This window comes from Apis cerana, linkage group LG11, assembly GCF_029169275.1.
Source record: "Apis cerana isolate GH-2021 linkage group LG11, AcerK_1.0, whole genome shotgun sequence".
Classification (NCBI taxonomy): domain Eukaryota; kingdom Metazoa; phylum Arthropoda; class Insecta; order Hymenoptera; family Apidae; genus Apis; species Apis cerana.
Genome location: NC_083862.1, coordinates 13,317,358 through 13,339,432, shown reverse-complemented (window position 1 = coordinate 13,339,432; position 22,075 = coordinate 13,317,358). Strand labels below are relative to the sequence as shown.

At 39.1% G+C, this 22,075-nt stretch overlaps 3 long non-coding RNA genes across 5 annotated transcripts; 2 read left to right on the top strand and 1 right to left on the bottom strand.

Moving 5' to 3' along the window:
* Positions 1-238: 238 nt before the first annotated feature.
* Positions 239-2,028, top strand: LOC133666995 (uncharacterized). Its single transcript, XR_009832009.1, has 2 exons — positions 239-927; positions 1,026-2,028. It is a non-coding gene; the product is annotated as an uncharacterized LOC133666995 (long non-coding RNA).
* Positions 2,029-4,722: 2,694 nt separating this feature from the next.
* Positions 4,723-9,916, top strand: LOC114577276 (uncharacterized). Its single transcript, XR_003697256.2, has 2 exons — positions 4,723-6,485; positions 7,894-9,916. It is a non-coding gene; the product is annotated as an uncharacterized LOC114577276 (long non-coding RNA).
* Positions 7,108-19,318, bottom strand: LOC107995768 (uncharacterized). Of its 3 annotated transcripts, none has more exons than XR_009832006.1 (4): positions 19,134-19,318; positions 17,696-19,023; positions 12,606-17,132; positions 7,108-12,519 (listed from the first exon to the last, which is right to left on the bottom strand). It is a non-coding gene; the product is annotated as an uncharacterized LOC107995768 (long non-coding RNA). The 3 variants fall into 3 exon arrangements; XR_001765635.3 differs by lacking the exon at positions 7,108-12,519 and having other exon boundaries at positions 15,018-15,332; positions 15,419-17,132; XR_009832005.1 differs by having other exon boundaries at positions 7,108-17,132.
* Between the last annotated feature and the right edge of the window lie 2,757 nt (positions 19,319-22,075).

The window sequence follows — 22,075 nt, the reverse complement described above, 5'->3', positions numbered from 1 at the left end:
AAAAAGATGGAAAATATAGTCGCAATTTGTGTAATCAAGTTTAAAACGATATTTCAAAAAAGATAGAAAAAACACTGTTTTACCATTCGTTAATTACGATTTCACGGAACATAGTCAAACGGATATTTCGTAATATCTGGGGACAATAATAGCGAATATTAGAAGGAAAGAAGGAAATAGATTGGCGGTATAGAATAAAACTAAACCATTCGTCGAGGATGAGGGTGGTTCACGTGTCGGTCATTGTGGCCATCCACCTGTTTGACCGACAGATTTTGTCGGCTACGTAAGAATAATTCCATTTTCAGAGATGTCGGTCAACATAACGTGACCGGTGTCCACGTGGTCGCGAGCACGTGTACGAAACGCAAGACTATTACATAAGAAGCTGTGTAACTCAAGCTGAGCCGAATCAGCAACAAACGCCCACGTCTCTTTGTTTCTACGTTCCTTTTCCTTATGAATTTTTCTCGACTTGCAGAATAACACGATTCCCTTAAAAAAGAAAAAAGTCCAATCTCCAAGTCTTTATCCATATTTTTCGATATTTCTAAAACGAGAAGAATCAACTTTTAAGACAGATCATTTATCGTTCAATATCGCGTTGAAAATGCTCGACGATTTTTTTTTTTTCTTTCAAGTTTTATTGATAAGACGAAAGGAAGGTTTCTTTTTTTTTTATTTCGAAGAAAAAAACTATAAAGGCAATTTTCTCAGGATACTCGCGAGAAAATATTACTCTAAGACATTGCACAACGAGCTGTCGATATACGCGAAACGGGACCTCGCGTAATGAATCTTCATTCCTATAAATAGGCATGTATCAAACCGTCCGGATTCCTCGACACACTTAACGAGATTCTCGCGCAATTCTTTAACATCGTACACTCCTCGTGACGACACTGTTTCTTTTTTTTTGCGGAAAAGGTGGGCTCTTAAAAATTTCACGGAGAATCTCTCTCTCTATACATTACATTAATATTCTACTAAATACTAAATTTAAAAATTTTAAAATCTCTGTTCAGATGTTTTACGCTCTCTGGAATTTTTTTCGAACTCTTCGCAACGCGGAAAAATTCTCGGTTGAAGGAAAAGCGATTCTACCCGTTCGCGGCCGAAGAATCGTGAATTCGAACGGAAGCAGGTGGCAAGTTGGCGTCGAATGGCTCGACGCGGTACCGTTCAACGTACCACATTTCTCCAGCGTTAAAGAGACGAATCTCGGTTGACACACTGTTGGTCCAAATAACGGGACGACGGGGTTACATTGCAACGTTGCACGAAGCAACGTCCCGCCTCCGTTCGACATCTCCCCACGAGAATCCTCGTTGTGGAATCTGTTGCATAATCGGACCAATATTGCCAGTGAAATTTTACGCGTCGCGAGTTACAAGTTAACAACTTTTCTTACGCAACTCGAATCGATTTGTAACTCGAACCCGAATATATCGCGTTACGCGAAACTATAATGCCGTGTAACGTATAATTAGGCAATTATAATATAATAACGAGAGGAAGATTAATAATAATAATAAAGTGAATAATGTTCTCGCGTTTATCGTCGTGGTTAATTATCGTCGTTAATACGACATTATATAATCATTTCGCAATGATAATTTTAATCGGGAAGAAAAAGAAGTGGGGGGGGAAAAAAAATATGGAAATCGACGAGAGTAAAAACGGATACAATAATATTTCCCCCAGAGGAAATGAAAAAATATATTAAAATTCCCACGATTAAGTAATATCTCGGAAATTAAATCGAAATAATTCTATTTTGCTTCTTTATCGATATCTCAAAAAAAAAAAAAAATTAAATCCGAGAGCTTCGTTTTAATCACCGACAATTAATTAATAAATAAGATGTTTCCAACGATATTTCGATTTAAAAAAGATGCCAAGTCGTTATCTCGAGATGGAAATTTTATTTCTTAGCTGTATCTTTTCTGGAAGATAAAAATAAGAAAAATTCCGCTTTTTATTAAAAAAAAATAATAATAAATAAAAAGAAGCGATTTTAAGAAACAATAATCTCGCTTTATCAAAATTTATCAATTTCTTTCCCCCTCCCTTAAGCCGACATACACGCTCGCTCGCCTGTGTCTTTTTCTTTTTTTTTTTACCAAGTACTCACTCCTCACCAAAGGAACCGAGTAACCTACTAAAAAGCCGAAAGGAAGCACGGCGAAGAAGGAGAAAGAGAGAGAGAGAGAGAGAGAGAGAGAGAGAGAGAGAGAGAAGGGTCGAAGAAGGGCAACAGCGCGAATAACGTGTGTGCGAAGCCTAATTCCGGTCTCCCAAATTGGCCGGTTGGTTCCTTGGGGTACGTGGCCCCGTTTCTGCTTATACCTGAGAAAGAGAATATATATATGAGAAAGAGAAGGGGGAGAGAGAGAGAGAGAGAGAGAGAGAGAGGATCGCTCGAGGGGTTGTCGCGCAGAGCCTTTGAAAAAAGGAGTGGGATGAAGAAAAAGGAAACGGCGTCGCCGACTGGAAATAGCGAGACTCGAAAGAGAGACTTGGCAAAAGAGGCAAAAGAGGCGCGAGATTCGCCGCGACGGGATGCTGGCCTACTTGCTCCCTCGAGGATCGCGAGGGAACCGGACAAAACGCGTTAAAACGAAGGTGAAGGAGAGAGAGAGAGAAGAAGAAGAAACGGAGTTCGTGGAATTGGCGTGAACACGCACTTCGTTGGAAAATTTTTTTTTCTTTTTCAGCTTTTCAGTTTTTCGTTCTCGTCCCCTTCTTTCGAAGAGGAACGAAGAGCGATGGAAGAAGTGAAATGTTCTTGAATGTTCTTTCGCGAATTAAAAGTAAAAGCGAAAATGAAAAAGAAAAAGAAAAAGATTGATCAGATCTGCGATTAAATCACTAATAATTACGCGTAACAATTAATCGTTAGTTTCTTCTCGAGAATTTCACAGCGATCGAACCTGAATCGAATTCAACAATTTCGTTCATTCCAGAAACGAAACCTGAAAACAGCTGAAAATTACCCAACAAATGCTTCCAAATGTTCAAATCTTCCTTTCGCAAGAAAAATCAAAGGAACGAAAGGGAGACGCGTACGAAATCGGTCCAGAAGTTTCGAGGAGGAAAAAGGAAACGTTTCGCGCGAAAAATTGAAAAATTGTCGGAGAGAAGAGGAAGGAAGAGTGTCGGTCGACGCGACGCAACAGCCGCGCCGCCAAGAAAACGGCGGAGTCGCGAAAAAGTAGGTTTCTGGAGCAGACGCGGGGAGCGCGCGTGTCGTCGGCGCAGCAGCGATCGCGGAACGGAAGGGAGCCGCGCCGTGAACTGTAACAAACGCGAATCCGAGAATTTTCGCAAGGGCGAGCGTGGCGAGAGAGCATTGCGGCGTTCGATCGCCGCGAAATCGGCCAAGGGGAACGCGGAATGGCCGACCTTTCCACCTCTCCCCCTTAAAATTACGTGAACGTAACTCTTAGAAACGGGAAATTCTTCCTTAAATCTACGAGTATTTTTCAGAAGCTTTCGATTTTTCTTAAATTTCGGTTCTTGAATTTCTTCCATTTATTTTCAATTATTCGTAATTTCCTCTCTTTTCGTCATCGTTGCTTACTTAATCGACATCGATGAATCGCCACCGATAAATAATACCATATATATATATTGTATATATTCATAGCGTAGAGGCAAGTTGTTGCAATCGAGCGGTTACATAAGAATGGCGCGAGACGAGGAAGGAGGGGGGGAAGGGTTGGGAAAGGAACGAATCGAAGCGCACCTTGACCCCTCGCACCATTGAAAAATCAAAGAAACGGTTTTCGCTTCGTTAGATTGGCAACAACGTTTCTGAATCATCATCATCATCATCATCGTCGTCGTCGTCATCGTCCCGCTACTCTTCTTCTTCGTGTTAAGTAACGAGTTAAGGTTATTAAGTAAGTGTGCCAGAGCCTTCTGTGCGCGCGCGGAACGAAAAGTTTGTGAAAAGAGGTGTGAGACGACTGCGGATAAATTATACGTAACACGAGGGTGATGGACGTATTCGAGCAATTTGAATTTCGAACAACAACTCCCTTTCTCGGACGTTCAGAAAATCGTGGGAGTAAAAATTTCGCGGGGACGAAAGATGACGATGAAAAAGGCAGCAAGCATTCTTCGCCATTTTGTTTTTTTTCTTTTTTTTTTTTTGACGACGGCCGATCAAACCTCAAATGGAAGGTTTTTCATCGAACACGACGAGACAAAGATAACCGTTGTATCGCGCCATTTCCTCGACTGGTTCACCCTCGGCGCCTGGTATCGCCAACGATATTTCAAGCGACGCCATTTATTAGAGCTATGCACAGAAGCTCGACACAACGAGCTTCCTTGCGGGCTACTACTCGTCGTGGCCTCGCTCGTTCGTTCCCGATCATCAAAACATCCAGCAAAACGTTTCGATTCCTTTTTCTCTCTCTCTCTCTCTCTCTCTCTCTCGAACGTTATTTCTCCTCTCGAGTGGAATCGCGAAGCAAGGTTCGAACATGGGTGTATATATCGTCGAGATAAATTTTTCACGGGAAGCAATTAAAGGGATATTATCCAATGTGTTTTCGACGTGGACGAGGGTCAAAGGATCGATCTTGTCCGGATACTTTGACGCGCAGTAAGTGCGCCTACTTGAGAGATAACTCGAGTTAACCGAGTGGGGAAGGGAGGGGAGAGAAGGGGGAGGGAGGGAGGGAGTAGCGTCGATCGATTTACGTACACCGATAGATCTTTCGATAGTTCCCTTCGAAGAGGTTTAAGAAGACGGTAATAATAAACTGGATCAAATTTAAACTCGTCACTCTCCATTCCAATCCACCCGTGAAATAAACGAGTCGAAAAAACCGGTATCCGTATAATAATACCTATACCTCACTTTCATTCCTCTATTTAACACGAGAGAAAAGAATCTCCTGTAACGATCCCATCGACCTTGCAATTTTTATTCCACCGAGGACAATTTAGAGGAACGCGATAAACTAAATTTAAACTCGTCATCCTCTCTATCTCTCTTTATTCCACGCGCACACACACACACACACACTCGGTCGTAATTTCAACACCCTTTCGAATTCCCTTTTTCGAATCGTTTCGAAATATAACATTCCTGAACGGTGAGTTATTATCGAATTTGTTCATTGAAATTATTGAATTTATTACGATTGGTCAGAGAAATTGTCCTCGAATTTGTTCAAGAACCGATCGAAACGTGGAGCGTGGCGCTAGGATCGGATTGGAAACGGTAAAAGTTGGCGTGCGCGCGCGCTCACACCCGCGTATTATGTCAGATTTCAAGCTTGTTACGTAACCCGTCCCGTAAGCGAGTTAACGAGCGAGCGGCGCGTTCCAGGGCCGTGCCTATCACCTCCTGCCGCCCTCCCCCCTTTCGTCTCGCCTGAATTTTCCTCGCCTCTCCACACGCTCCACACGCCGGCCGTTCGATAAATCTGGGTTAGATAGAGATGCAAGTTTGTCAATTTTTAAGCGTGGCTTGGATCGATATAGATTCTTTCTTCGAGAAAGAGAGGATTCGGAAATTTTCGTTTTTCGTTTCTCGGGGATCGAACGATCTTTCTTTGTTCGTTAATTTTGCACCGGAAAAGAAAGATTTTCTTAATTATTAATTTTACGCGTGAAAAATCTATAATTAATGCTCAAGGATCGATAATGATAATAATAAGCTTAGCATTTTTAATCGATCGACCGACATTCGAAAAAGAATAATAATAAATTCACAGGAATCAAGAGAGTCTCGACGATTGCAATCGGTTTCGATTCTGCGAAAATGCGAATGGTAGGATTCCCGTAAACTTTTTTGATTTATAGCAAGATAGAATCGCTTATCTCGGTTTCATTTCGAATATCATAGAAGACGAAGCATCCTTGGACACGAGGTCGGAACATGAATAATTGCTATTCGAAAGAGATGGAACGGAATCGAGTCGTGTCGAACGGAGAATTGTGTCGTCGCGTTTCATGACATACGAATCTCATACGAATTATCCTTTTATCGTTGTTGGAAAAAAAAAAATAAAAAAATAAAAAATAAGAAAACAATCGAGAAACAAAGACAAGTACTCTTCTTGGAAAACTCGTTCGTATCGGCTGATGATTCATTCGTTCGAAAAAAAGAAAAAACATTTCGACTATTTCTTGCGAAATCGTTCGGACGTGAAACGTTATTGCAACGTATCCTGCGACGACGCAACGAGCGTTGTCCAGATAAAGGAATCAACCTCTCGGCTGGACATCGCGTAGAAAACGATTCAATGAAGGCTGACGGTCGATTACTTCCGATACTCCACGATAGGGGGCCGACTGTCGAAACTGACCGTCCACTCCCCTCCACTCTTTCGCGAAGTGATGCGAATAACACGTGAAATTGCCTCTCATCGGCCATCTCGAGATGATCGAGATATACGTATATTCTGGCAATTTTTATCTTCTCCGAATCTCCTATTGGCGATTTAATTTAATTTTAGAACGAGGTGAGCGATTCTTTTATTTCCATTCAAACTCCAAGATAAGAGGTTACGTAACTACCTCGTTGGAAGAGCAAGAGAGAGAGAAAATGAAATCGGCGTGGCGCGTAGGAGAGAGAGGATAACCTCGAGGCGACGTTAAGCTAGGTCACGTCTACGAATTTAGCGTTTAACGTTGCATCAGCGGCAGTGTCGTCGAAAAGATGCAAAAAAATGTTTTCCAACCACTCGAAAATTCTGCAATCGATCGAGACGCAACCATTTCTACGAGATATATATCGTGCGCGTACGACGATAAATACGAGGATTCTTTTGCTCGCCATTTTGTTCCTTCGGCCGGTCGTTTTCCAACCAGCTATTTACGCTCGAGCCGCATTCCGTATCTTCCGCCAGGATATTATTTATTTATTATTTATTTACTTATTACTTTGTATTTTTATCAACTGGTCGCCAAGAGAAGGAAAAAAATTGTTCATCACCAATCTTCTCGTTTCTTTTTAGTCGATAATTCGATCGAGGAGAGGGCAGAATCGATCGTATTTAAAATATTCCACGAGATAACTTATTTATAAATATATATTCGTAGTTCGCACAGGAAATTACGCAAGAGCAGCCTTTTTTTTCTCTCTCTCTCTCTCTCGATACAACGGATATATAACGTAAATAAGATGATCGAAGATCAAATCATCGAAGATATATTATTAATCGTGCCGATTCTTTGGAAAGAAGAAAAAAAAAAGAAAAAGAAAAAGAAAAAAACACACGATCAGAGCTTGTTATTTTATTATTGGAATCGTTTAAAGAAATAAGGAAAGGAGAGGAGAGAACGAATAGGTTCTTACGCAATGGATATCGCGCGGCAAGGTCAGTTACATCGAGTCGAAAATATCAAAACGAACGTGTATGAGAAGAACAAACGCAACATTTTTTTCTTCTTGCGTTTTTTCTCAAACGAAAAAGATCTTCTCGAACGCGGCTATTTTTAAAAATTATTTAATCCTACATTGTTTTCGATTTAAAGAGGATGAATAAAAATCGTAATCTTTCTTCGAAACGAGTCGAATTTCGATGCCGGATTTCGCGCGCGGAAATGGATGGAAAATATAATAATAAACGTTTTGGAAAAATCTGTTGGCGCAATCTTGTTGCCTTAGCGTATTTAATGAGATGCATCCTTGAGGCATAATTAACGAGCGTGTTACGTGTTCCCTTGTTCTTGTTTATCATTACACATTCGTCTCGAATCGCTCGACGCACGCTCCACCATTACTTATCCATATTTTTTTCTCTCTCTTTTTCCTCTTCTTTTTTCTTATTCATAATGTTTACCGAGATAAAACGTTACGTAACATTTGCTTTTTATCGCATATCCATATATATATATACAAAATCGAAGCTTATATCTTCTCCTCAGATCTCCGTGAAATGTAAATGAAAACGTAACACGAGATGGAAAAACGAGGGAATAACATTTCTAATAAGGATATAAACTCGCAAGATTCGTCAAAGAGCTGAACGCTCCTGAACCGTTTCCCTGCAGGTACTGCAGAGCGCTAGATTTGTATCGAGCAGCGTGGGCGGCAACCTCGCCCCGTTTTTGAACCTAAGCTAAATTTGCGATAACGAACGGGCCCACCGTGGGAATTATCGACAGAAAGTCCAAACAAAGTCTCGAGACGAGACGGTTTGGAAAGGAGAAAAAGGAAGAAGTGAGAAGTGGAAAAATGTATTGGAAGACGTCATCGAACTGATAAAACTGCTTTATCGAGTGCCGCAGCGGGCTGGACGGACGTTTATCGCGAGCTGAACTTCGCGGATTCGCTATTTTAATCCGTGGCAGTGATGTAACTGTATGCATAATAGTGGTAGCCGAGGTTAAATATAGAGGATATATAGAATATACGCACACACGTATCGAGAAGCGTAATTGCGCGAATCGATCGATACCTGCGCAAACTAGCGGCGCCGTGACAAAACGAGTCTTTTCTCCCTTCTTATTATCGTTTCAGAGAGAGACTTTATTATTCCTTCCCCCCTCCTCCCACTTTTCCTCGCGAAATTACTCGAGAACAAGATTCGTTCGTTCGATTTTACGATATCCCATATGCGAGGGAGAAAAATTTTCCTTTCGAAAAAAAATTCGGCAATTATCGTGGAATAACGAGGGTCACGTTGTAACGCGCAGGGAGCCGGGCGCGATGACGCAAAGCAAAGAGAACTAACTATCCGCGGTAATGATATCTGGCCGGGAGAGGTGCAGTTAGGAGTTGGTAATAGCCAGCGCTTACGTAACCGCGCGCCAGGTAAAAGCGGTAATTTATTCCTAACTAGTTAATTGGCCGAGCGTAATTCCACACACAATCAGGCTATCCTAATTACGAGCGCGAGTCCTTCGAGCGAGGGGGGAGGGGGAGAAGGGTCGTTAATAATCGAAATATTTTGACGAAATATTGCGCGGGATATCCTTTCGGAAGAAAAAGAAATACGAAAATACGTTCATCGATGATATTTCCTTTGTTCGAACGCTCGAAATCGGGAAGGATCCTTCGCGAGAATTTTTAATTCTCGGGCATCGCAGCCGTGTTTGTTTAACAAGAGTCTAGACTACGGGGAACGCGAAAATATCCGCTCCGTGTTTTGATAAGAGGATGCGCGGTCGTCGAACCGCAAGGATCGCGCGAGGTGGTCAAACAATGCCAGCGCCGCGACGGGAAAAGCCGAAACCCGCTCACGCGATCCTCCTCCGAGTTCTAATTTCGAGCGAATTCTTGCGAAATCGAACGTACTCGCTCGCCGAAAATACTTGCCTCGAATACGTGCACGTGAAATTTGCCTCGACGAATTTTATTTTCGTTGAAACACGCCGCACCGCTCTGTCATCGTGAAATTGCATCAGTTTCTTTTTTATTTTCGTTGAAACTATGTCCCACGAATATCACTCAATATCCCCGTTTCACAATTTTCGATTTCGGGATATCCTCCTCCTCCGCTTCGAAGAGGATAAAAATCAGGGCGGGGAAACTCGGTTGTCCCACGCGGAAAACGGGCGGAGCCTGGATCGAATCGCACGAAAAATCTCCGAGACGAGAATCGTGGGCGAGCCACGCACAACGCAACTTTCTATATTTAAATGGCCGCGCTGATATTATTGCTAACGGGAGGCGTAAATAGAGATTGCGCAACGTGATGCAATCTTTATCGGTCCCGCGCGAGGGAACCGAGGGGGGAAGGATGTTAAGCTTAACGAGATCGAAATCGAGATCGCTCGGACGGAATCAATTCTCAATGATCCGTCTCTCCGTCCGTTCCCCTGCTCTAGAGATATGATTGTTTCTCCTCGTCTCTCTCGAGAAATTAAATGTTCGATAAAAATTATATTTTATCGTGTGTTACTATTCCATAAATTCTTATAAATAAAGGGACGAGAATTTGGACGATTTCGTGCAATTTTATTATTACCACCATGACACAAAACGAAATCGAAAATTTTATATTTCTCGTCTTCGTAACGGAATGAATCGTTAGGAAAAAAAAAAAAAAGAAAAAGGAGACGAGAATTGGAAAGCGGCGGAGGAAAGGATGAGGGGGGAGGGGGGGGATAAGGTTGCATTGTGTCAGAAATAAAGTGCAATCGATGCAGGTTTGCCACGGTGAAACGAACTCGATTTTTATCGCGGCGTATTAACCGCCCCATTTGCCAACCATTTTTCGCGCTTGCGACTAGCTAATTATACCCTGCTCCTCCCTCCCCCCTTCCCATCGATTTCCTCCAACAGAGACGGAAATAGTGTTTTCCGTAATTGTTCGTGTCAAAAGAAATAATAGTGTTTAACGATAAAGTATGGGAAAGACGATAAGTCCGGCACACGATCGATCCTTATCTTGTTTCCTAGTAATTACGTATTGATATTTATAATATACGTGTAGAACGCTGGCAAATTTTTGGCCAAGAGTATAAAATGATATAACGTATCATCGAAATATCATAGATTGAGTGAAAGAATCGTTAAAAGTTAACTCGCTGTGAAAAAAGTGATTGGAAAAATATCCTAACCTATAACGAGATCTTCCTCCTTGACTGCGACTATGAGACACGCTTGTGAGACGATCATCCCACATTTCTTAAGATTCAATTTGAATTCATCCACAGCAAAAGAGAAACTGTAATTATTCGTCGGATAACTCGTCTTAGAAACTCGCCTAAAAACAGAAGAGCGTAAGAGAGAGAGAGAAATATTCCCTCTCCTTAAAAAATCAATTTTAACCTCATCCCAAATCTCTCTTTCTAAGACTTTAACTTGATCCAGAGCAAAAGGGACATCGTTTCTCCTGAAAAATTCCAAAAGTATCAAGTCTCATCTTAAAAGAGAAAAAAAACCATAATTACTCACCGGATAAGTTTTAGCCTGGAAAGCGAGAGAGAGAGAGAGAAAGAGAGATAGAGAGAGAGTTAAGACTTTAATTTCATCCAGATCAAAAGAGAAACTGTAACGTATTTTTTTTTCCACGATTTCTTCGGGTCACGCGCCTAGCCAATGAATTTCGCAACGGTGCGCGCTCGCGTGATGATTCAATACGCGATTGCGTTACATTCGCGGTCACGAGGACAAGAAGCGCGGCCATTTCCACCGAAACAACCGCCACTGTCACGTGCCGTTCGATTCGAAACGACGAACCTTCGTTATCGCGCTCCTTTTTCTCTTTTCCTTTTTCTTCTTTTTCTTTTCTCTCTTTCTCCCTCCCTCCCTCTCTCTCTCTCTCTCCTTCCTCCTTTTCCCTTTTCTCTTCACCGTTGGAACGTGACAACGTGCCGGTTATGCGAGCTTTACGCAACGGCCCGACCCGCTATAATATGCCAACGTTTTTACGCTCGAGAACCATCAATAATCCAACGATCACGTGTACCCAAGACGTTCCTGTGATTCACGTCTGACGTTATTATCTTCTCTCTCTCTCTCTCTCTCTCTCTCTCCCTTTTCTTCGGTTAATTCGGTTTCTTTTATGGTCTCTTCTTCTTTGTTCTCTTTTGGATTTTGAGATAAGGGATATCGTCGATGATCTCAGAGGATTGAAAGAACTAATCTTATAGGTTCATATGTATACATATATATTTCTATGAATTTTTATATATATTGATGTTATTGTTTAAAAAAACGATTATTAAAACTTGAAAAAAATGAAAAAAACGATGTTACGTGTTTGAAGATCAACCTTGGCGATAAGGGAATAATTATTTTCCGAGTTATTTTATCGGCGGTTTATCGCGCTGTAATACATTACGTATCGTCGAGAAATATCCTGATAAAATAAATAAAGCGCGGCATTACGGCATTGTTCGAAGATCTTGGATAATTTAACGTGTTTACTTTGAAGAATTGGAAAAAATACGAATACAAAAGAAGACAAATCTCTCTGCAGTGGATAGAAAAATTTCAAAGATTAAAAAATTCAAAGTTCGAAACAAAGAGATCACTGTAACCGGCCGAGGATTGGACCGTTCGTCGCTTATTCGTTTCGTCGTAGGCCAGCGTGTAAAATCGCTCTACACGTGACCTCGTAGCGTCGTTTCGCCTACTTTTCAGTTACATAAACATATCCATTCCCCCGTCGCGTTATTAATTCGCTCCGTCTGTTTCTTCGAACGAACGAACGAGCACGAGACAACAACACGTCGTCGTGATAATAATCGAGTCTAAACAGCCAAAGTATAGAAGTTTTGATTTCTATTAATATTTAACATTATCCGGAGGAAGAAATGCATCGAATATTTTGAGCATCCTGGTGTTATTTCATCTTCCAATCCCGCTTACGTGAGAGAAACGTACGAGACAATGGCCCGCACTCTCGTCTATAGATATCAATATCTATTGAATTTTATCTATTCAGGGAAAGACAATATCTCAGAATCGACTCATCCTTTGACGATTCTATATTAGTCTTATTACGCCAAGTTCCCTCGATATTTCCAAACTTGTCATCCATATCTTCCCACAATGTTACCCACTTACCCAAATTTGCCGCTACCGCTGCTGCCACCTGTCTATAAATAGAACTTCTCGCTTAATTTTGACGTCGGTTATTATTGGAGGAGATATTCGAATAAAGAAGCGATCTAACGTAACTTACTTTTTCCAGTTTCTTATTTCCAATTTCGATAATTTTCGATCGAAAAATTCTAAACACTTTTAAATTAATATTTCAAATCAATTCCATTAATTTGAGAGACGATTAATATCATATTCCCGATGATTTCAATATAATCAACGTTTTATTCTTCTTCGCGATGTATCGCGCTTTCCAGCCATGCGGAATGCCACTTTTACAAATATGAAAATTGCATTTTTATAAATTCGAAGAATCATATATGCATATTTTGAAAAATATTCTGGAATTTTATAAGATCAACATCTTACATTATCGCCGTGAATCGTAATTTTCCGACGAATTCAACAAGTTTCAATTCCAACGCTCGTAAATTTTCAATGGCGCGCGTTCGAAATGAAATATTTTTTTCGGCGAAGCGTACGTGAGTGAATTTTTCAATAACGTGTAACGCGTAATTAGCATAAGTATCCGCGAAGATAATGGTTAATCGGTCGAAATGCCAAACCGATGAAATTTTTCACGTGTAACGGGGAAGACGCGTAACAGAGCACGCGGCACCACCGATAATTGCACTCGCGACGAGTGATTATTACGGGTAGGCAGGCACGTGAGCAAGGCGAAACGTGAGGGTTACACAACATCACGCACGGGGATTACGCCGCGATGCGATGCGGAGAGAGGCATCGACAGGTGCTGCCCACCAACCAGATATCGGTTATCGATGTCCCCTCGCGTTACACGCACGCGACACCTGTTCCACCCCTTTCGATTACGCATCCCATGCTTGTAACAGACCACTCTTTGCTTTTCCCCTCTTTCTTTCTTTTTTTTCTCTTTTTTTGCACTCGAGTTTGGGAATTTGCAAATTTTTGGCCTCTGAAATTGGGAAATTTCGAAATTCGAAGTTTGAAAATTTCCATCCTCTGTTCTATTGAAATTTAAAAATTCTTCTCTGTATTCTATTCGAAATTTGGAAATTTCTTTGAAGTTTTTCTTCCTCCCTGTTCTCCAAAATATTCAAAATTTCCATCCTCTTTCTCTATTCTCTGAAATTTAAAAAATTTTCTCTGTATTTTATTCCCTGAAATTTGGAAATTTCTTTGAAACTTTCTTTCTTCTCTTTTTCTGTTTTGGAAATTTCTCTGTCTTTTCTATCCTCTCAAAAATTTAAAATTTTCCAAAATCTTTTCGTTCGAAATTTAAAATTCCTCTGCCCTTTCAGAAATTTAATACTTTCCAAAATTTGGATCTTCCTAATCTTCCGTTCGAAATTTAAAATCTGCTCTTTCAAAAATTTAATATTTCCCAAAATTTGAAAATATTATTTGAAAATATTAATTGGAAAATATTTTCCAAAATCTTTCAAATTTTTCGTTTGAAATTTAAAATTCCTCTACCCTTTCCATCCTCTCGAAAATTTAAAATTTTCCAAAATTTGGATCTTCCAAATCTTCCGTTCGAAATTTAAAATTCCTCTGTCCTTTTAAAAATTTAATATTTTTCAAAATTTGGATCTTCCAAATCTTCCGTTCGAAATTTAAAATTCCTCTGCCCTTTCAGAAATTTAATATTTTCCATAATTTGGATCTTTCAAATTTTTCGTTTGAAATTTAAAATTCCTCTGCCCTTTTAAAAATTTAAAATTTTCCGAAATTTGGATCTTCCAAATCTTCCGTTCGAAATTTAAAATTCCTCTGCCCTTTCAGAAATTTAATACTTTCCAAAATTTGGATCTTCCAAATCTTCCGTTCGAAATTTATAATTTTTCCACCAATTGGAAATTTACCAATACCAATATTTCGAACGACGACAATTTTATCGAACATCCCTTCAATTCTGATGAAGCGACCAATTGACGAAAGAAACGTGATCGTTGCACAACACTTGGCGTTACATTATGGCGTGCCGGTTATAAATAAGCCTGGAAATGAATTTTCCATCGGCCTTCGAGCCTCCGGCCTAGGTTATCCGCGTTCTTCTACGGCCAATATGTACAAGTCTCAAGCCACTGATGATGATGATTCGTCGCCGACCTACGGCAACCCGCTCGCATGTACGCTCCTATTCCGCACGTGACACGAGCTGGAACTCGGTTGGCAAGGCCGAGCTCTCCACTTTGGCATCGTTTCTGCCGCGTGATGCTTCCTGTTTGTCCGTCGATACGTCTTCCAACGATTATACTCCCCACCGTCCTTTTCCTTCTCCGTCCCCCCACCACTCCGATATCGCTCGAGACGTGACGAGTGGAAGATTTAAAGATTCGTACGGACGGTTAATTTGCTCGATCCGACGATCTCTTATTCTTCCTTTCCTTTGTTCGTTTCGAATTATTTGAATATAAAAGAGACGCGTAGACAAAACACACAGTTTTTACCGAAACTGAACGAGAATTCGATTCGAGAATTCGAGAATTCGATAAACTACGAAATTAATCTTTTCTCTCTACCGTGAAAAGATTAATTTCGTAGTTTACTTGCGATTTCCATGCTCGCGGCAATATTTTTACCGTGCGTTTCGATAGAAGCCCTTTCTCTTAATTTATCGCGCTTACGGATGATACGTTTCAAAGCGGTTGCCGGGTAAGAATTGACCTTGAGGCAAGCTCGGCCTCGAACGGCGGCGGATTCAGTCTGAATATGGAGTAACTCTTTCCGTTGCCTTCTAACGCGTATCGATCGGATTTTTCTTCTACGAATATATTCGAAACGAAACGGTCGATTCAAAAATTCAAACGATAAGTCGTATATCCTTTCCCCAAAGAAAATATATTCTTATGAAAGAAAGAAAGAGAAGAAGTTGATAAAGGAGAGACTCGAATGTAATCGACGACGTACGATGGGAATTATGATCGGGTTCGGGCCAGACGGAAAAAATTGGCGGCCATGGCGATTGGATCAGGACGAAGGACACCTAGTCGCGCTCCTGTCTTTTATTTCTCCCGTGGAAACCTTGCCTTGGACGATCTCTCGATCCTTCCACCAACGGATCGACGCCTCGCTCGATGATCGAATCGATTTTATAATATCACGTCCCCCCTCCCCTCACAATTTTCAATCAATTTTTTTTCTTTTCCTTTCTGCAACGTCGCTCCAATGTATTTTAATTCCAAGTTATATTGATTCCTCGATGTATATCGACGAATATAACATAAAATTGTTGCCAAAAAGTGATAAAAAGAGAAAAAGGAACGTATAAATATAGACGAAGAGAAATTCTTGAACAAAGAAGATAAAGAAGAAACAGGCGATATTTTTAGTGGGATTAAATCCGCGAAAAAAATTAACCGTCTCGACGATACGTTATCTGATACAGAAGTAAAAAAAGAAAGAGAATAAAAAAAAATTGTACTTTGACTTTGAGGAAAGAATTATTAATTCCAGGCAAAATATAAATATTATTTTATATTATTATCCGAGTTAAGAAAGGGAGATAAGATTTCAGATTTTTCTTGAATGAATTATTTTACTTTTTTCTTTCTTTCTTTCTTTCTTTCTTTCTTTCTTCCTTTTTTTTTTTTTTTTTAGGAAAATAAGCGATAAAATTTTACTACGGAGATTAGAAATCTCGTATATCGTTTTTAAGAACGAAAGCTACATAAATTTTTCAACGAACAATATTTTCCAATTTCATCCTTTTGTTTTTTCAATGCCAATGATTACGATGGGTTTTCTAGTGTTATATGGTTTTCTCAATTCTGTAGCACTCTCGCCACTTTCTAATTTCTTAAGCGTCTCTTACTTCGATAATTAATGCATATTTACGATTTGCCCAATGTTATTGCACTCCATGTTATGCGACGTCAACTTCAAATTAAATTTCATTTTCATTGCATTGAACACTGGAATATTAGAACGTTAACCATTGGAATATTGAACATTGAAATTCTGGGCATTAAAATACTGAATACCAGAGTGTTGAATATTAAACATTGAAACATTAAACACTATAATATTGAATATTGAATTAAAACATTGAACATTGGAGACATTTACGTTGCTGTGAACAGAAATAATATATTATCCGGTTACAGAACATTTGGATTAAAGTATTTGGATAAAGATGTCCGATTAATTAATTCGTGCATCGAATGGAATATTCATACCGCGTACGCGTTCAATTAAAAGAATAAAATGTATATCCTTGAATCGCTTCCAACGTAATTTATCAAGAGTTGCATTATCATTGAAAAAGTTTGTTTTCTTCAGGCGCAATCCGATTGTTATTATTCGACTCGATATCATCGGGTGCAATTAACAGGCACGCGTATCTCCTTATTTGCATTCTCATTGCGCTATCGTCGCAATACCAATCGACGAGTCACGATCCATCTCTCCACAGCGACGAACAAGATAGAATCGATCGATTTTCCAACACTTGCAACGACTTATCGAACCTCCGTCCATCGAGAAATTTCACAACGTAGAAATGATATTCGTTGAATTCCGCCACGAGAAAAAACATTTTTCACTTCTTCATTTATTAATCAACTCAACGAACGTTTCTCCGATTTATTTGGGAAATTTTTTTGATCGTAATTCTTGACGGATTCTGAAAATGAAAATTGAAAAGATGGAGGGATATTGATTTGATAAGATGAACGAATTCGATCGAGAATAATTTTAAATGATGATCCGCGAAGAGATTGGTTAGTAAAAAAAAAAAAAGAAAAAAGAAAGAAAGAATGCTCGATGAGGCAACGAGTTACGAAGTTGCATTTGCCGCAACCTTTGTTATAAAATCAAGGTTGCAAGCTTTCACCAGTCGCGACGAAACGCGGGAGAAGAAGCGGTGGCCCTTTCGAGACGTTTCGGAAAAAGAGAGATCGAGACGCGACGAAAAAAAGCGGAGCGGAGAAAGATGGCCGTCCTCCTCCTGACAGGAATAAAATCACCGAAAATAGTCGCGAGTCGTGAAGCCGAACGTTTGAAAAAGGCTTGGAAATTCCACTCCGCGCGATCGAATTCGTTTCTCCAACACGAAATTTGTACGAACGAATGACGATATCGAAGGATGAAGAAAAAATTTTATGCTAAAAATTCGTTTGTGCGATCGGCTATTTCATAGACAAGAAAGAATAGCTTTCTTTTCTTTATCCTCCGTATTTCACTTACCTTCTATATTTCTTCATCATTAATCACTTATCCATAAATGGAAGTTTATCAAATCTTTATCCTGCATATTTTCTTTTCTTTTACATCACAAACCAAATAATCTCAATTCTTCTTTTCTTTCTTCTTCATCACAAAATGAACTACTTTTACTATCAATTTTTGTAACTTTCTCTTTCTTCCATATATTTCTTTTCGACAAATACATCACTTATTAGTAAAGAAACTTACCAAATCTTTATCCTCCAAAAAGAATAATCTTTTAATCTTAATTTTTCTAATTTTTTCTGTCTCCTGTACTTCTACTATTTCTTCCTCATCAATCTCACAATCATTAAGCTTACTAAATTTTTATCCTTCATATTTCATACTTTTATAAATCAAATATTCTCAATTCTTATTTTCCTTTCATAAACAAAAAAGAATTGCTCAATTTTTCTAACTTTCTCCATCTATAATTCTTCTTTTTTTGCTATTTCTTTTTCAAGTAACAAACCAACAATTTTCTCTCTCTTCTGCATTTCTTTCTCATCAATACACCACTTATTCATAAATAGAAAATCACTTATCAAATCTTTATTATAAATTAAAAAGAATACTTTCATTTTATTTCTCTATCTCCATCTGCTATTTCTTTTCTTTTTTCCAAATCACAATAAAATGCTCTTCTCTATATTACTTCCTTCCTTATCTACATACATCTTACTTATGCATAAAGAAAAGCTCTCTTTATTATTTTCACTTTATTATTTACCTTTATTATTTTACCTTCAACTCTTTCCCTTAACTTTCCCTCAATTCTATTTCTATCTTTTCTTCCTCAATATCCGGTCGAAAGAGCATTCATAGAATCCCTGTGAAAATCAAAATCTACGAATGAAAGAAAAATCGAGCATCGAAAAGGGTGCTTCTCTCCGGTTCTTTTACGATTTTTGTCTGCGACTACGTCTCGGTCGTGATTTATCCGTCCGTCTCGTTTCTCTCTCTTGCGCGAGCAACCATCATCCTTATTTTCGTCGCCTTTCGTTAAACGACCGTGCACAAGGGACATTATTTTTGACCATGCCTCGACGCTGCTTTTTAAACCTCTCCCTCAATTGTGTTTGCGTTAATCACAGAAGTCGCAGACTGGACACGTCATGGTGGTTCGAAGAATGTATCAAAAGTGGAGGAAATTCATTTTCAAATTTATAAAAAAATAATTGTTCCGATGTAGCAATGTAACAATCGTAAAAACTTTCTTGCATTAAAATTTTTAATCCTTTAAAGATCGTTTACAGATTAAACAAAATACACATCGATCGGTCACGTTTCAATAATCGAGAAATATTCTGTAAATTTATTAAAAAGTGTTTAAGTTTCAATCTTTTTAACGGATATGACATCTCAAAACACATCTATCTTAATTTAAATCGTTACAAATTATTAATAAGTTTTTTACCTGTTTTTGTAAACTTGCATATAACCTCAAAATCGGAAAAAGATAACTTTGCACAGTTCCTCTTAAATTCACGAATCGTGAAAAAAATTATCTTCGCGAGAAACGTGGTTTACTTGAAATCAATTAGGGGTTAAGCGAGATCGCAGGGCCCAAAAATTGTCCATTTTTCCTTTTCAAATTAGTATTTTGTATCATTATCCTCCATCGTACGTTTTGCAAGTTGCGATCTCAACGAATAGAGAATGCGCAATGAGAAACGAAGTTGTCCCTTAATCGCGAGACGATTATATTAGGTGGTTCGAAAAATAATTTCGTTTTTTCACGCGAGTGTCGCTAGTCGAACGTTTTATCCAGCTAACTTCATTCTAAATCGTGCTATTATTATATATTTCGTGAGTTGGCATTTCATGATTGTTTTATAAGAAAAATTCGATTTTGTGCGCGGTTATGTTTTTCGTGGGTGATACAAGATGCAAGATCGGAAGAAGCATTTTCGACGTACTTTATCCTTTTGTTATCGAAAAGGTAAGAATACTGTTTAGACGAGAGAAAAATTATGCAAGAAGATACAGAAGTAACAATACACCAGTGTTAAAAATAGTTTTCAAAATTTCGTTCCGACAATTTCGTTCGAATTCAAGTTGAGCAAGACGAAATAAAGTCACCGATCGAAACAAACCAACTCGAGAAATCGCTCTTCGAGGATCGAATTCGGAAATTACTTTTCGAATATATAAGCTCGCGTACCGATTATCGATTATTCTTCTTATAAACGAGATCGAGGAGAGGAAAATCACGATTGATTGCGATGATGGAGGGAAAAGAGGAGAGGAGGAAAAAATAGAATCGGACGATCTTGTTTTCTAATGGGATGCAAATCGCGCCTCTAATAAAGGGAACGAGAAACTAGTTATCGAACGATCGGAACAAAGTTCTTTCGAGCGAGCTATTCAATCTTCTTCTCTCGAGAAAAAATATATATATATTTTTATATATGCAAAACTTGTAGCATGTTCAATTACCGGTGTTACGCAATCCACGATTACTAAAAGCAGGTGTGCAGGTAACGAGAATCGTTCGTCGAATGATACGTGGCACTTTTCGTTTCGTTTTTATTTATTTGACTGTCGCTTCGGTGGAAATCTTGTTATTAATGAAACTTTCAAGGTTTCCTCCTTCTGTTTACAACAAAGGCGTTTGTTTACAGAATTACTATCGTATCTTCGAACGGGCGAGCGATCTCGAGTTTTGTTGTTTCGCTCGTCAAATAAATTTCACGAGTTGAAAAAAATTCGGTCTTTTCGTCTAGAGATTAATATTAAAAAATTTTCCCTCGGTAAAATATTTTGTGCGTTATTTATTCTACGACGAAACTTTTAAAAGATCTGCAACAAGCACGCGTAAAATTAGGATTTTTTTTATTTTTTATTTGTTTTATTATCGATGGAGAAAGGATAGGAGGGAAATGGCGAAAGGGTGATCGAAAGGGAGAAGAAGCGCGGATACGGATTGCGCAACGGCCGGTTTGTAATCGGCGGCGTAGCAGCAGGAATAACGAATGTCTTTGAATAAGCTGCAGAAGGCTGGGAGGCCTAGACACAGATGGGCAACGTCCGTGTGATGCAAATAGCCAGAGATTTCGTAATACGGTATTAATTGACGTTGTACCATCGCGCAATTACGTAAAACGTGTCGCGTTTCAACTCTGATCGATACCCTTAAATCCTTGATGCCCCTCATCCCTTCCATTCACACTTTCCACACTACGTTCAAAATATTCATTCGCTTCTGAAGCAAGATTATATATATATATAATCTTATTTTATTCGTTGTTTATGAGAAAATTAACGAGGTGTAATTTTCCTCGTAGAATTTAAAAATTTTTTTCCAATTCAAACAAATTCTTCCCGAATATATTTTCCTCGTCTCGATTATAAATTATATACTTATACATACATATATATATATATTAGTTTGTCCCATAATTAAATCCTCTGCATATAAGATTTATATTCCTTATACACATAATAAAGATAGGGGGAAAAAAATCTAGAAATTAACGTTTAATAGAATTCGCAATTACGAAACCATTATAGCTATTCGCAATTATAAAACATGATACATCGTGGAATCTCCCCTCCTCCGATCAAATGTACAGATTGCCAGATTGTATTCATAGAAACACTCGAAGGATTCGATGGAGGATAATTTAATAAAATACGAATATTTTTATACACCAACTTTACAACTTTCGATAGAATGGCCAAATACCCATAAAAATATCCACCTCTTTGAATTATTACTAATCTTACCTGAAATCGAGTAGATAGAAATAATATCGTCGAGGGATTGGATCTCGTCCATGAGCAATAATAAAGTGAGGGTAAGGAGTTAATTCGCCGGTCCCACGAGGTGGATCGCTTATCCCCCGGGATAAGAGAGAGAGAGAGAGAGAGAGAGAGCAATTACGGATCGATCTCGCGGCTATTGTTGTCGGTGTAACGGGGCATATTTTACCGTTACCGATCACGGCACGGCTCGGCTCGGCTCGGCTCGATTCATTACCCCGCCGATCGATAACTCACTCGCGGCGATCTAACGCCGTTTCGCCGGCCCCGTTTCGACAATCGGCGATATCTTGCCTCCTAACGGTGCCCCGGCCCCTGCCTCGTTACGCAACCAGCCTCGTGATCGGGTTTCGAGCGCGATCGACCTTCGCTACGTGCTCTCTCGAATTCGATACGAAGATGATAAGGAGGATAAGGAAGCGAGATGGAATTTTTTCTTTTTTTTTTCTTTTTTTTTTTTTTTTATGCAAGAGTTGCATTCATTTTGGATCGAACAATTATTGAACATTTGATCGAAGTTGAATATTAGGGGATAAAAATTGTAATTTTTTTTTTTTCATTTATTTTGGATCGAACAATTATTGAACATTTGAT